We start from the raw sequence: 12776 nt of genomic DNA, 5'->3' as shown, positions 1-12776 counted from the left end.
ATTGGGCTTGATGGACCCTTGATCTGACCCAGTATGGCATCTCTTATTTTATGTACTTTTAATAGGTTATTTACAAAGTGTGCACTTATTTTATTAGAAAAAATACACTTCTACCACACACTAGGGGCTCAATGTTCAGAGAATTACCAGCTACTAAACAAGCTCACCTACTAAATTTCATCTCATTAGGGCAGTGCTCAAAACCTCTCTGGGCTGTACCAGTACTAATGCCACAAAATATAGGAATAGGCCTTAGTGAAATGAAATATTTTCGTTCAAATGGATAATTATCCATTTGGCATACTATTGAAAAAAAATTGTGCATGCAGCTTGGGAGTGTTAACTGACTAGCTTAACCTAGAAAGGGCACATTTTAGGGGTGCTAAGGAAGTGTTCTAAGCAATTGAAACAGCAACTGCAAGTTTGCCTTCTATTTCTGATGGTTATATTACAGTAAAGTGTTATTGCTAGGGCTGATGAATAAAAGTATTCAAAGGCTTTAAGGTGGTACAAAATTCAGCTGCCCAGCTCTTGATTCAATGTGGATTTAGGAAAGGTGTCAAGGGCTTAAAAAATGGCACTATTTCCTATTGCTTCACACAAAGTTTAAACTGCTAACAGTTTTTAAAATTCAACAGGGTTTGGGCAGAAGCTACCTAACCACACATGGAGAAGTTACTACTTACCTGACAATTTTGTTTTCCTTATATAGACAGATGGATTCATGACCAGTGGGTTATGCTCCCCTGCCAGCAGATGAAGACGGAGCAACCTATCTCCACCCTATATATACTCCTGCAGTGACACCAGCCTGCCAGTATTCTCTTCAAAAGCAACTGTAGACAAACTAGAAAAAAAACTTGGATTAAAGAGTCAACCATTACTGTACTCAACCAACAAGAAACACTGAACTCAAGCAAGGAACATATGTACCCCAGTCTAGGGAATGAACAAACACTTACCAGTAATCTCTTGAAACACGTAGGACCACTGATGCAATCATTTGGCAGCCAAGGGTAGGAAGCTGAGTTCATCTGACTACAGTAAGGAGTACTAAATTATCATGTAAGTAGTAATTTATCCATTTCCTGGTGTGTAGACAGATGGACTCAGGAACAGTGGGATAGACCAAAGCTACTCCCAAGTAAGGCGAGAGGCTGCCCGCAGTCCAGTCAACGCCACACATGCAAAGGCTGTATCCTCCTGGGCCTGCACATTCAGATGATAAAACCTGGAAAAAGAATGTAAAGAGGACCATGTCACAGCTCAGCATATGTTGATGGGAGACAAAAATCTATCCTCTGCCCATGGAATAAGCCTTAACCTAAGTAGGCAACGGCTTTTCAGGATCTACGTATGCAGCCGTGACTACTTCCTTACTCCAGAGAGACAGCATCCTGCAAAGCTGGTTCGCCCTGCTTCCTTCCACCACGAAGGAGAAACAGGCGATCCATCTTTTGGAAATGTTCAGAAACCTCCAGACACTGCACGACAAGTCTCTTGACATCTAAGTGACGCAGAAGGCGATACTCCTCCACGTCCCTGACCTTACCCAAGGATGGCAAGGAAATTGATTCAAATTAACCACTTTGGGCAAGAAAGATGGAACAGTATGCAGCGGTAACTCCCCTGGAGGTACCCAAAAGAGACTCCAGCAAGTCAAGGCCTGCAGCTTGGAAACACGACATGCAGAACAGATAGCCACCAGGAACACTATCTTCAAGGCCAATAACCACAAGGAAAGGCTACGCAGTGGTCGGAACTTAGAGCAACTTGTCTTCAAGCCAGACCTATATGAGAGCACCTATACCCAGCGACCATTGGTCTCTCCTGTGACTGAAGAATTGAGGAGCCTTTGCGGTGCAAGAAGTTACTTCAGGTCTAAGAATGGAAAGCCCCAGCAATCCGCTATCTGCTGAAACACATCTGACAACACCTATTCTCCTGTATCCAGACTGCCTGCTGAGAAAGTTCTCTTACATTGTCTTTTCCTGTAATGTGAGAGACCGAGATCATCTCTAGATGTCCTTCTGCCCATTTCTAAGTTGGTCTATTTCCTGCGACACTTGCTGGCTCTTGGTTCCTCCCTGTCAATTGACGTAGGCTACTGTCATTGGGTTGTATGACATTGCTCAGATCGCTTTACTCTGCAGTCTGTGGCTGAACTGCAACCATGCCAACCAGACCTCCCAGGCGATTGACGTTCCAGAGGAATTCTTCGGTATTCCAACGCCCTTGGGTCATCAGCTCCAGACAGTGAGTTCCTCAAACCTGGAGACTCGCATCTGTTGTGCATATCATTCAGGTCAGGGAGATCAAGGAAACACCGTATCTCAGATGAGCCTCCTACTACCATGAGACGCGAGAGCAGATTTCCATTGGCAAATCGAACCAAACTAAATAGTCCTGAAACCACAGATTCCAACGAGACAGCAGTGAGTGCTGACGAGGACGCATAAGCGCCCTTGCCCTCGGCACCACTTCCAGGGTTGCTGCCAAACCGAGCACCTGTAGATAGGACCACACTGTTGGGCATATAGTACTCACCAACTGATGCACTTATGAATTTCTGATCTGAACTTCTGGCAGGAAAACCTTGTCCTGCTTTGTGTCGAACCTAACACCCAGATATTCCAACGAGTGAGATGGCTGAAGATTGCTCTTGGCAAAGTTAGTCACCCAACCAAGCTCCTGCAACAAGAACACTTTGCAGACCCCCAGGTGGCTCTCTTCCTAAGACCTGGCTCAAATCAGCCAGTCGTCCAAATGCAGGTGTACCAGGATCCCATCTCTTCTCAACGCCACTGCTACTTCCACCATGACCTTGGGAAAATGTTCTGGGAACAGTGGTCAGACCAAAAGGCAGCACCAAAACTGATGATGCCAGCACTGCAAAACGCAGAAAACTGTGCTCCAAATGGATGGCAACATGAAAGTAGGCCTTGGACAGATCCAGGGAAGTCAGAAGTTCCCAAGTCATCCTCAAATGACAGTTGACATTTTTGAGATCCAGGATGGGATGAAAGGGGACCTCCTTCTTGAGCACAACAAAATAAATAAAATATCGCCCCATACTTTGAAACAAACTGGAACCACAGCCCTCAACCGGAGAAGCCTTAGAAGCGTAGATTCCATTGCCTGCTTCTTCTGCGGGGAATGACAAGGAGACACCATGAACATGTCCTGAGGAATACTGAAAATTCCAATGCATATACTTTTCGTATTACCTCCAGGACACACTGATCCAATGTATCTCAACCCACCTCTGATAAAAGAGGCATCCTCCTCTCTCGTACCCAATGGTTGGTTGGCATACCTTCATTGGGAAGCTCAGGAGGATCTGCGCCCCCCCCCCCCCCCCCCCCGAGCCTGCTCCAATCTTGGGTTGTCTAGGATGAAAAGACAGAGTCCTCTGAAAGGTCGACCATCTGAAGGGATGAAAATGTCTGGAACCCCGGAGACAACCCCACATACCAGAGAAGTCCTGCAAATCCTTTTTATTCTTTGGAAAATGAGGGACCAGAGATTCCACCCACTTACTGGCCAATTTCTCCAACTCACTCCCAAACAAGAGTGAGCCTTTAAAGGGCATTTTTGCCCTTGGAGGCAGCATCAGCTGACCAATGTTGCAGCCATAGTTGACATCTGGCTGCTACCACCGAAGCCACTCTTCTGACTGAGGTACAGACCAAAGCGCAGCCCGCATCAGCTAAAAAAGGTGGTAGCGGGTTCCATAACCACTCGAAGTCACTCCAGAATCAAATTCCTGAGAGAGAAGCAGACAAGATCATGCCACTAGGGTACAACAAGAAGCTATTTGCAAAGTCATTGCCATTGCTTCAAAAGCTTAAGGATAGCCTCAACCTGCCTATCATGTACATCCCCTCAAGGCAGCTCCCTCCCTTCATGGGGATAGTCATCCACTTAGAGACAGCACAGACCAGCGCATCCAATTTGGGAAAACTTAAATGCTCCCTCACTGCTGAATCCAGGTGATACAGGCCTTCCAAAATCCAACCCCCTTTGAAACTTGCCTCTGGGGCTCCCCATTCAAGATCAATCAATTCCTGAATGGTGTCCATAACAGGGAAAAACAAGAGGCTTTACACAAGGAAACCAAAATGGGATTCTTCTTCACTTCAGAAATGGACTCTGCACCAGGAACACCCAGCATCTTCAAGGTATGGGAAACCAGGGCCGGTAGTTCATCGCTATGAAAGAACCGCAACATAGTCAGAAACTATTCCAATCCCGGAGGAATTTCCCCATTTTCCAGGGAATCAGATCTGCCTCAGTGCCATCTGGGTTCCTGTCAGGATTAACCGCAGCGAACAGAGGCCTATTCTGGTGCCTAAACATAGGACTGGAAGAGGGAGTGTCTGACCTGACAGAAGTGGGAGAAGCGGAGGTCTGTGCCTGAAGAAAGGATTGCAAACCTTGAAAAAACTCCATAGAAACATAGAAATGACGGCAGAAGACCAAACGGCCCATCCAGTCTGCCCAGCAGGCCTTCACACTATTTCTCCTCTCTCATACTTATCTGTTACTCTTGGCCCTTAGTAACCTTTTGGTTCTGTATCCCTTCCACCCATGCCATAATGCAGAGAGCAGTGTTGGAACTGCATCTAAGTGAATATCTAGCTTAGTTAGGGATAGTAACTGCAGCAATAAGCAAGCTACAGCCATGCTTGTTTACCCAGCCTATGTAATTCAGTCCTTGTTGGTTGTCTGTATATAGATCTACTTTTCTTCATTCCCCCCTGCCATTGAAGCAGAGAGCTATGCTGGATATGCATGAAGTATCAGACTTTCTCCCTTGCCATTGAAGCAGAGAGCTATGCTGGATAGGCATTGAAAGTGAAGTATCAGGCTTATTTGGTTAGGAGTAGTAACCGCTGTAACCAGCAAGCTACTCCCCGCATTTTTTGTGAATGGAAATTTTTTTTCCACATTACCCCTTGCCGTTGAAGCTTAGAGCAATGTTGGAGTCACATTAATTGTGTGTATGTTTATTGAATAAGCGTATTATCTCCAGGTAGTAGCCATCATTGGTATTATCTCCAGGTAGTAGCCGTCATTCCCGCAAGCCACCTACTCTTCATACACATCCTCTAGACTTTATAGATCCACAGTGTTTATCCCACGCCCCTTTGAAGTCCTTCCCAGTTCTGGTCTTCACCACTTTCTTCAGAAGGGCATTCCAGGCATCCACCACTCTCTCCGTTAAGAAATACTTCCTGATATTGGTTCTGAATCTTCCTCCCTGGGGCTTTAAATAGTGACCCCTGGTTCTGCTGATTTTTTTCCCCCCAACGGAAAAGGTTTCTCGTTATCTTTGGGTCATTAAAACATTTCAAGTATCTGAAAGTCTGAATCATATCACCTTTCCTCCAGGGTGTACATATTTAGATTCTTAAATCTCTCCTCAAGACATTTGATGAAGACCCTCCACCTTTTTGGTCACTCTTCTCTGTACCGCATCCATCCTGTCTCTGTCCCTTTGTAGATACGGTCTCCAGAACTGAGCACAGTACTCCAGGAGAGGCCTCACCAAGGACCTGTACAAGGGGATAATCACTTCCCTTTTCTTACTTGATATTCCTCTCTCTATGCAGCCCAGCATTCTTCTGGCTTTAGAAAAAGCAGCCGGTTCCTGGCCAAACCCAGATGAACTGGAGTGGGGCCCCACTGAACTGCCATTCCCTGTGGAGCAACCAGTCATGGAAGTTCCAAGATCCAGCATACCTCCAGACAGATCCTTAATCAAGCCATCATCAGGCTGGGAGGATCCGGGCTTAGCGAAATCAGAGGAAGACATCTCTCCCTGAGCCTCTAAACAGTGCTGACACAGGGCAGAAGACATGTTAGGCTGAGATGCCCGAAAATGACAAGCAACACAGAGAAAGGCACTTAGGTTTCTTGCTCACAGTAGACAAGCAACAAAGAATGTGCAGCCAGCCGACTCACGCTGAAACAGTTTCAAGCACACAAAATTATGTGCACAAAAACTAAGCGCCCCAAAGTAAGCGCCGCAAAAAGACACGCACAAACTGTGCGCCAAGGCCTGGGAGCACTACCAGCCTTAGAAATTTGTGCGAGCAAAAGGCACGCCTAAAGTTGAGTGCACTGCGCACAAAGACGTCCTGTAGAGGGCAGTATAGCATGCATAGAAGCGAGCGAAAAAGCTGCTGCAGCCTACCACACATCATGCAGGAAAAAGGCCTAACTGCAGGGCCTAGCCGATTGGGGCCACTCAGCCCACCAGGCTGCCCAGTTCCCGTAACCCCCATGTGAGCGGGAATGAACATTAGAACGGCTTGCCAAGCACAGAGACCAGAGGAAGTACTGCAAAATTGTGTGCCTTTACAAAAATTTTTTTTTTTTTTTACACTTACCCAAGCTCAGCATTTACCAGCTGAGAACAGAGAGCCTCCGGCTGCAGGGGGAGAGAACATGTGCCATCACCGCCACACACAGCCTCCTGCACCTGCTGCCTTTAAACTGTACAATCAGCTAAGTCCATGCCAGGAAACCCAGCTTCCAAACCAAGGCACACATTTGAGGGACCACAGAAATCACCTCAGTAATTCTCAATTTGGGGAAGCACAATTTGGTATCACCGCAGGAGAGCAGGGCTTTTTTTTTTCTATGTTAAATTCTCCTTCCAAAATCTGAAGCAATCCCCCCATAGGGCGATGCAGGTCCATCTGCTGGAGACTGAGAATACTGGCAAGGCTGGTGTCACTGCAGGAGTATAAGCTTGCTCCCCCTCAGTCTGATGGCAGGACAGCATAACTCACTGGTCCTGGTCTGTCTACATACTAGTTAAACTAAAAATATGTACAAGGCCACTCCCCTCTGCTATCAAAGTTATTTGCTTTATGTGCCTACATTGAAAGGAATAAGATCAGCAAAAAGCATGGGAGTGTGTTTATGGGCAAAGTTTCTCCAGTTACACCAATTCCCACAGGAAATAATGGCTGGCAAATTGAATGTTTCAGATACTCACTGAAGACTGTTTCATTTTGGTGACTATCTTGGAATTATGGATTTTAAGGGAATCGATGGAACATGAAAGCAAACTCAGTTTAATAATTTTTTTCTTGGGCTATGGACTGCTGTGAGTATTGATTTCTAAACAGGAAAGGAGCTTAGTGATATGATTGAGTTAGCTTAGTTATGTATTCTAGTTTTTAGAAATTCTATAAACTAGGTTTAAGAAGAATTTTTATTGGTACTGTATACCTTGGATCTTACTAGTTCTTTATAGTAGTGGTTTTAAATTATTTTGTTTTTAGCTCTATATTTAAGTTATATTTTAAGTTTAAGTGGTGTGTTGTAGATTGAATACAGAGCTTCTTCCCAAACCTTTCCTAAGAACTCCATAGCCAGTCAGGTTTTCAGGATATCCACAATAAATATGCATGAGAAGTTTGCATATCATGGAGACTCAGTATATGCATAAATTTATCTCATGCATATTTATTGTGGATACCCTGAATACCCAATTGGTTGTGGAGTCCCCAGGACAGGTTTGGGAAACCCCGATATGTTTTATGATCGCTATTTAAATTATTCCACATTTTCAACATTCAAGAAAAATGGGTAAAATATATGAATAAGTTTTTTAAAACAGACATGGGCAAAAACAGTTTCATGCCCTTTGGGAGAAGGGAGAAAATGAGAAGTATGAACATGTCATTTAGTTTTCATTCATGGATATCACAAGATTCATTATGTGAACGTTTGCATAATCAAATAGATTTTTCCCTATAGGAAATTAGGCAAGAACAGGAGACAGTTGACAATCAGAAACTAATTAAAGGAAAGGCTTTAGGTAGCACAAAACTCGGCTGCCCAGCTCTTGACTTAAATGTGGATTTAGGCATTCTAAATTAAAAGTGACATTTCACTTCATAACAGACTTCTTGGTTTACACTCACCGTAAAAAGGAGGTAATCTCAGAACAAGATATGGTGAACCTGTTTTGGGGGACTGAAGATCTACAGTATGTGTTGATAGTTAAATTCACTCAACTACCTGACTGGCATTTGCATAGCATAAAGGCTACCAGATATGATCTGAAAAATGCAGCTAACCAGGTAGCAACTTTTCATGTAACTATTAGTTAACAGATGTTTGAATTTACATGTGACTCAGAGAAATGTAGTCTGACCTGTTAATTTCCTTTCCATGAATCCTGGAAGACCAGTCCAAACTTGTAGATTTATGTAATCCTACCAGTAGATGAAGGCAGAGAATCAATTTAAAAAAAAACTTGGTATAAGTAGTGTAGAACTAGTTGCTGGTATTAGCTCAAAGCAATAGACTGAAGGGGATGAAATCTTAAATCAACAGGAGAGAATCCCTTCTCCAAACTAACAGGGATGAAAGGAGTGAAAAAGAAGAAAGCAGAGAAACTCTGGCTCCCTCATCAGAAAGACTGCTGGAACACCCTAGAGGTTCTAATCCAGGACAAATGAACTGCAGCTAATTTCACAGGAGAGACCTGGATTGATCTAGTACAGTGATGGCTAACCTATGACACGCCGAGATGTTTTTGCTGACACGTGCAGCGTTTCGTGGACTATTGGGAAATTTTTTATTTTTTTTTTTTTTTTTTAAATCAGCTGTGCCGCGCCGATAACCCAAACACACAGCTCAACCCTTTAAAATTAGTTTTTTAGTATACCCCCACCCTCCGGACCCCTCCACCCCCGGGCGCAGGGAGGCGCATGCGGCACAGTGACAGGCAGGGCTGTGGTGAGGCTCATGTCACCATGGCCCGAAGAAAAAGATCGCGTTTAAACGCGCTGATGCTCCTCCTTCCGGCCCCGGAAGTAAACGTTGCCGGAGCCGCGTGGGCAGGAAGGAGGAGGAGCATTGCTTACGGGCCGCCACGAATCCCAAGTCGCAGCAGCCAGAGTAGAGAAGAGGCCCGGTAGCAGGGCCGCTGCAGCCCGAGAAGATCAGAGCGGCTGCAGAGCCCATCCTGCGGCGACCCATGAAGAGGAGGCCCAGAGGTGAGAGAGAGGCTGAGGGTCTGTAGAGGGTGTGTGTGTGCGTGTATGAGATTAGTTGAGTGTGTGTGAGAGTGAGGGCCTGAATGTTTGCAGAGACAGCATGTGCTTGAGCAAGATAGCATGTGGGAGTGAGAGAGAGCCTGGGTGTGTGAGAGTCATACAGCATGTGCCAGTGAGAGACTGTGTATGAATGATTGTATGAGATAGAGCATGTGACAGTGAGAGCCTGTGTGTGAGAGAGAGAAATGCATGTGAGACTGAGAACCTGACTGAGGGAAGATGGAGAGAAAAACAGAAAAAAAGAATATAAAAGGAATTGGCAAAAAAATAAGAAAGGGAAGGTGGGGAAAAAAAGCCTGTGACCAACCAATTAGAAAACTAAGATCAGACAGCAAAGGTAAAAAAAAAAAATTACTTTTTAGTGATTGGCACATGTAATCTTTGGGAATGTGCAAGAATAGCACTTTTTCTACAGATCTCACAATGTACGAGATCAGCATGGAAAAAGTGGAAGCCCACGGGGCCTGCACAGAGGAGGCAGCAGAATGGGCTTCAGTGCCAGTAGCAGCAATCGGCACCGCCCCAATAGCCATGTGGCAGCAGTGACAGTAGCAGAGGAATGAGAGAGGTTCCGAGGTTGCTGGCAAAAGAAAGGGGGGTCTGCCTTTAGTGTGTGCATGTGTATGAATGGGACTCTGCCTGGGGGTCAGTGTGTGTGTGAGAATGACTGGGGGCTTGCTTGGGTGTGTGTTTGTGTGTATGTGGGGGAGCCTGAGTGAGTGTGCATGAGTGTGCATGAGAAAATCCAAGGGAGTAAGTTTGTGTGCGTGGGGGGGGGGGGGGTGTGTGTGGAGGGGGAGAGAGTGTCAGTGTGAGCAAGGGGTTATGGTGGATATAAGAGCATGAATGTGTATGATTGTGACAGTGTATGTGTGAGAGAGAATGGACATGTGAGTATGTGTGAGAGAGAGAGGGGATAACTTCCTAATCCTCGATAATATCAGGGTGACTGGAAATCAAGAGCTCCCACAGAAGGGGACAGCAGGGGCTTTTTAAAATCCTTAGTTTTAATTGAAGATTTAGCCAATGAAATTCAGCAACAAAAAAGTCACTAAGCAGGTAAAGTAAAGAATTATTTGTTTTTGCTTTATTAATAAATACAGTACATATATTAAAATTATAACTGCTATTTATTAGAGCTACAAATATCACAAAATTATGGATTTTTCTAGAAGTGACACACCACCCGAGTTATGCTCTTTTTTTTTATGAATTTTGACACATTGAGCTCAAAAGGTTGGCCATCACTGATCTAGTAGGATTCAAGGAAAGGAAATTAATGGGCAAGGCTAAATTTCTCCTTCCTTCTCCTGGTAGTCCAGTCCAGAGATGTGGGAAGTACCCAAGCCCAGTACTGTTGGTAAAAGACTGGGCAGCCCTGAATGCCTATATCCAAAAGCTACATCCTCACTAGCTCGCACATCTAACCTGTAATATTTAGTGAATGAAACTAAGGAGAACCAGGTAGCTGCCTTACAAAATGTCATCCAGAGTAATGACCAAGGACTCTGTCCAAGACCTATCTGAATGAACACAAAGACTCCACACCTTGGCCACCCTTCAATAAATAAGTTCTTTGGTCCACCTGAACAAAGATTTCAGTCACATCTCTGTTGTGACATAATACAGACAGCAATCGGTCTTCCAGAAAGGATTAGTCCCCTTCAGATATCTAAGAAGGATATGCAGAATATCCAAACAGCAGAGAATTTTTCTTCCAGTAATCCCTAGTTTGAATGTAGTGGTAAGGATAGCTCTGACAAGTGAAACACCACAACCTTGGGAAAAAAGGACAGAACTGTATACAAAGACTGGAGAACACTGGTAAGATCTCTGCAAGACAATGGCCACCAGAAATACTGCCTTTAATGAGAGATTCTTCAGAGATGCATGTTTAAAAAGTTTAGAGTGGGACAAACCAAGGCACCAAGAATCAGATTAAGATCCCATTGGGGCACTAGGACCCTAAGGAAGCAGTGGGAGGATGAATACATTTAATATGCAAAAAAACATACATCTGGTTAGGAAGCCACTGAGACCACTTGAATCTGATCCCTGAAACAGGAGATAGCTATAACTTGGACCTAAGGGTTAACCCCTTACAAGAATTTCAGAATGGTCACATTATCCACCTGCCTGGGCAATACCAAGTTTTGCAGTCAGACCTGGACATAAACCAATGAAATATAATTCTTAAGGGCCTTCAGCAAGGTAGAAATCACTGCTAAATACCCCTTTCCTGCACAAGAGCCAGGCCATAAGACAGAATGGATTCATATGCTCCATCAGACCTTGGTATAACAGCCCATGAACTCAAGGAAGACAGGAGAACCAACCAGCAACTTCACCAGTTCTACACACTATGATCTTCCTGGCCAGTCTGGAGCACATGACTATCAGGTGATCCTATATCCTTCTAAGAGCCCTGCCATGGCTGGATTAATGCAATGATTCCATTGACACCCCTTTCCTTATGGGACAGAAGGATCTGTTGGCTTTGGAATTCTTGTAAGTCGCCATCAGGCCCATGTAAGGCAAGCCCCATCAGATCTGAGCAACCCTATCCAGGTTACATATGAACCACGATATCTTATCTGCAACTGGGACCACCAACATGACTATGGAAAAAGGTCCTTGATGCTGTGGTGAAAGTCTGAAAGGAGAGCTTTGAACTGAAAATGATTTTCTTGAATACAGAACCGGAGGAACCTTTGGTGATTCTCCAAAAGAAGTTGTGAAAGTAAACTTCAGAGATCCAGGGACATCTTGTCACCACCACACCAGTGGAATGAGAGTCTCAGTCTGAAAGCAAGGTACCTGAAAACAGCTGTTACACCTTTGAGATAGAGCATAGGCCTAAAAGATCCATCCTTTTTCAGAACCACACCTTGGCACCAAACAAGGCCACAATCATAGTTTGCAAATGGTAAAGCATCTCGAAAATAGTCTTTACAGCTACCAGCTTGAAGGCATAAACATAGGGGTGGAGCAGGAGACACCAAAAACACCTAAGAAAAGGGGTATGGTGAATTCTAGGGAATAGCCTTTGTGCACAATACCCAGGAACCATTGGTCTTATGTAAAGTATGTCCCCTTCCGGTGATACCACTGGATATACATGCTTACAGGATCATTTTGGAGGAGACCTGTAGACTCATTGGGTTGAACAGGCAATGCCAGAAGACCTAGAACTCATTCCTCAGCTTTCTAGTCCCATTAAAAAAAAAAAATCCTTCCTCAAAACCTGTTCAACTGAGAAACTGTTTCCCTGGCCTGTATTTTCTCCCAAGTCCCTGAAACAACTATGACATCTTATTAGCCCGAGAAGTCAAATGGCAAATCAGTCAGTCATGTCAGACAACACCATATGCATATCTTAATGAAGGAAGTCTCCTGATTGTTCAGAGTCCGAGGTTCAATTCACAAAGGTGTACAGTAGGAGCTCCTATGGCCAGGTCTGAACGAGGGCGTTGATTCCCTGGGACAGCGGTTCCCGTCTTCGGCTGAAGAACTTGGGGACCCAGGAGTTGGACCCGGTTGCCATGGTTGGGGTTCCCCAGTGGTTTACTATCCGCTGGAAGGCTGCTGCAGACAGTGTCCATTCCCCTGGATCCAGACTCTCTCTGCTGAGGTAGTCTGCAGTGACTATGTCTTTTCTCGCGATGTGGGCAGCTGATATCCCTTGTAAGTTTG

At 44.8% G+C, this 12776-nt stretch overlaps 1 protein-coding gene across 1 annotated transcript in view; it reads right to left on the bottom strand.

Annotated features, from left to right (window-relative positions):
* Window positions 1-12776, bottom strand: part of CNOT1 (CCR4-NOT transcription complex subunit 1) — a 987642-nt gene that overhangs the window by 655212 nt on the left and 319654 nt on the right.

This window comes from Rhinatrema bivittatum, chromosome 7, assembly GCF_901001135.1.
Source record: "Rhinatrema bivittatum chromosome 7, aRhiBiv1.1, whole genome shotgun sequence".
NCBI classification, from domain to species: Eukaryota; Metazoa; Chordata; class Amphibia; order Gymnophiona; family Rhinatrematidae; genus Rhinatrema; species Rhinatrema bivittatum.
Note: the sequence above shows the minus strand (reverse complement) of the source record. Positions and strands in the feature narration are given on the sequence as shown.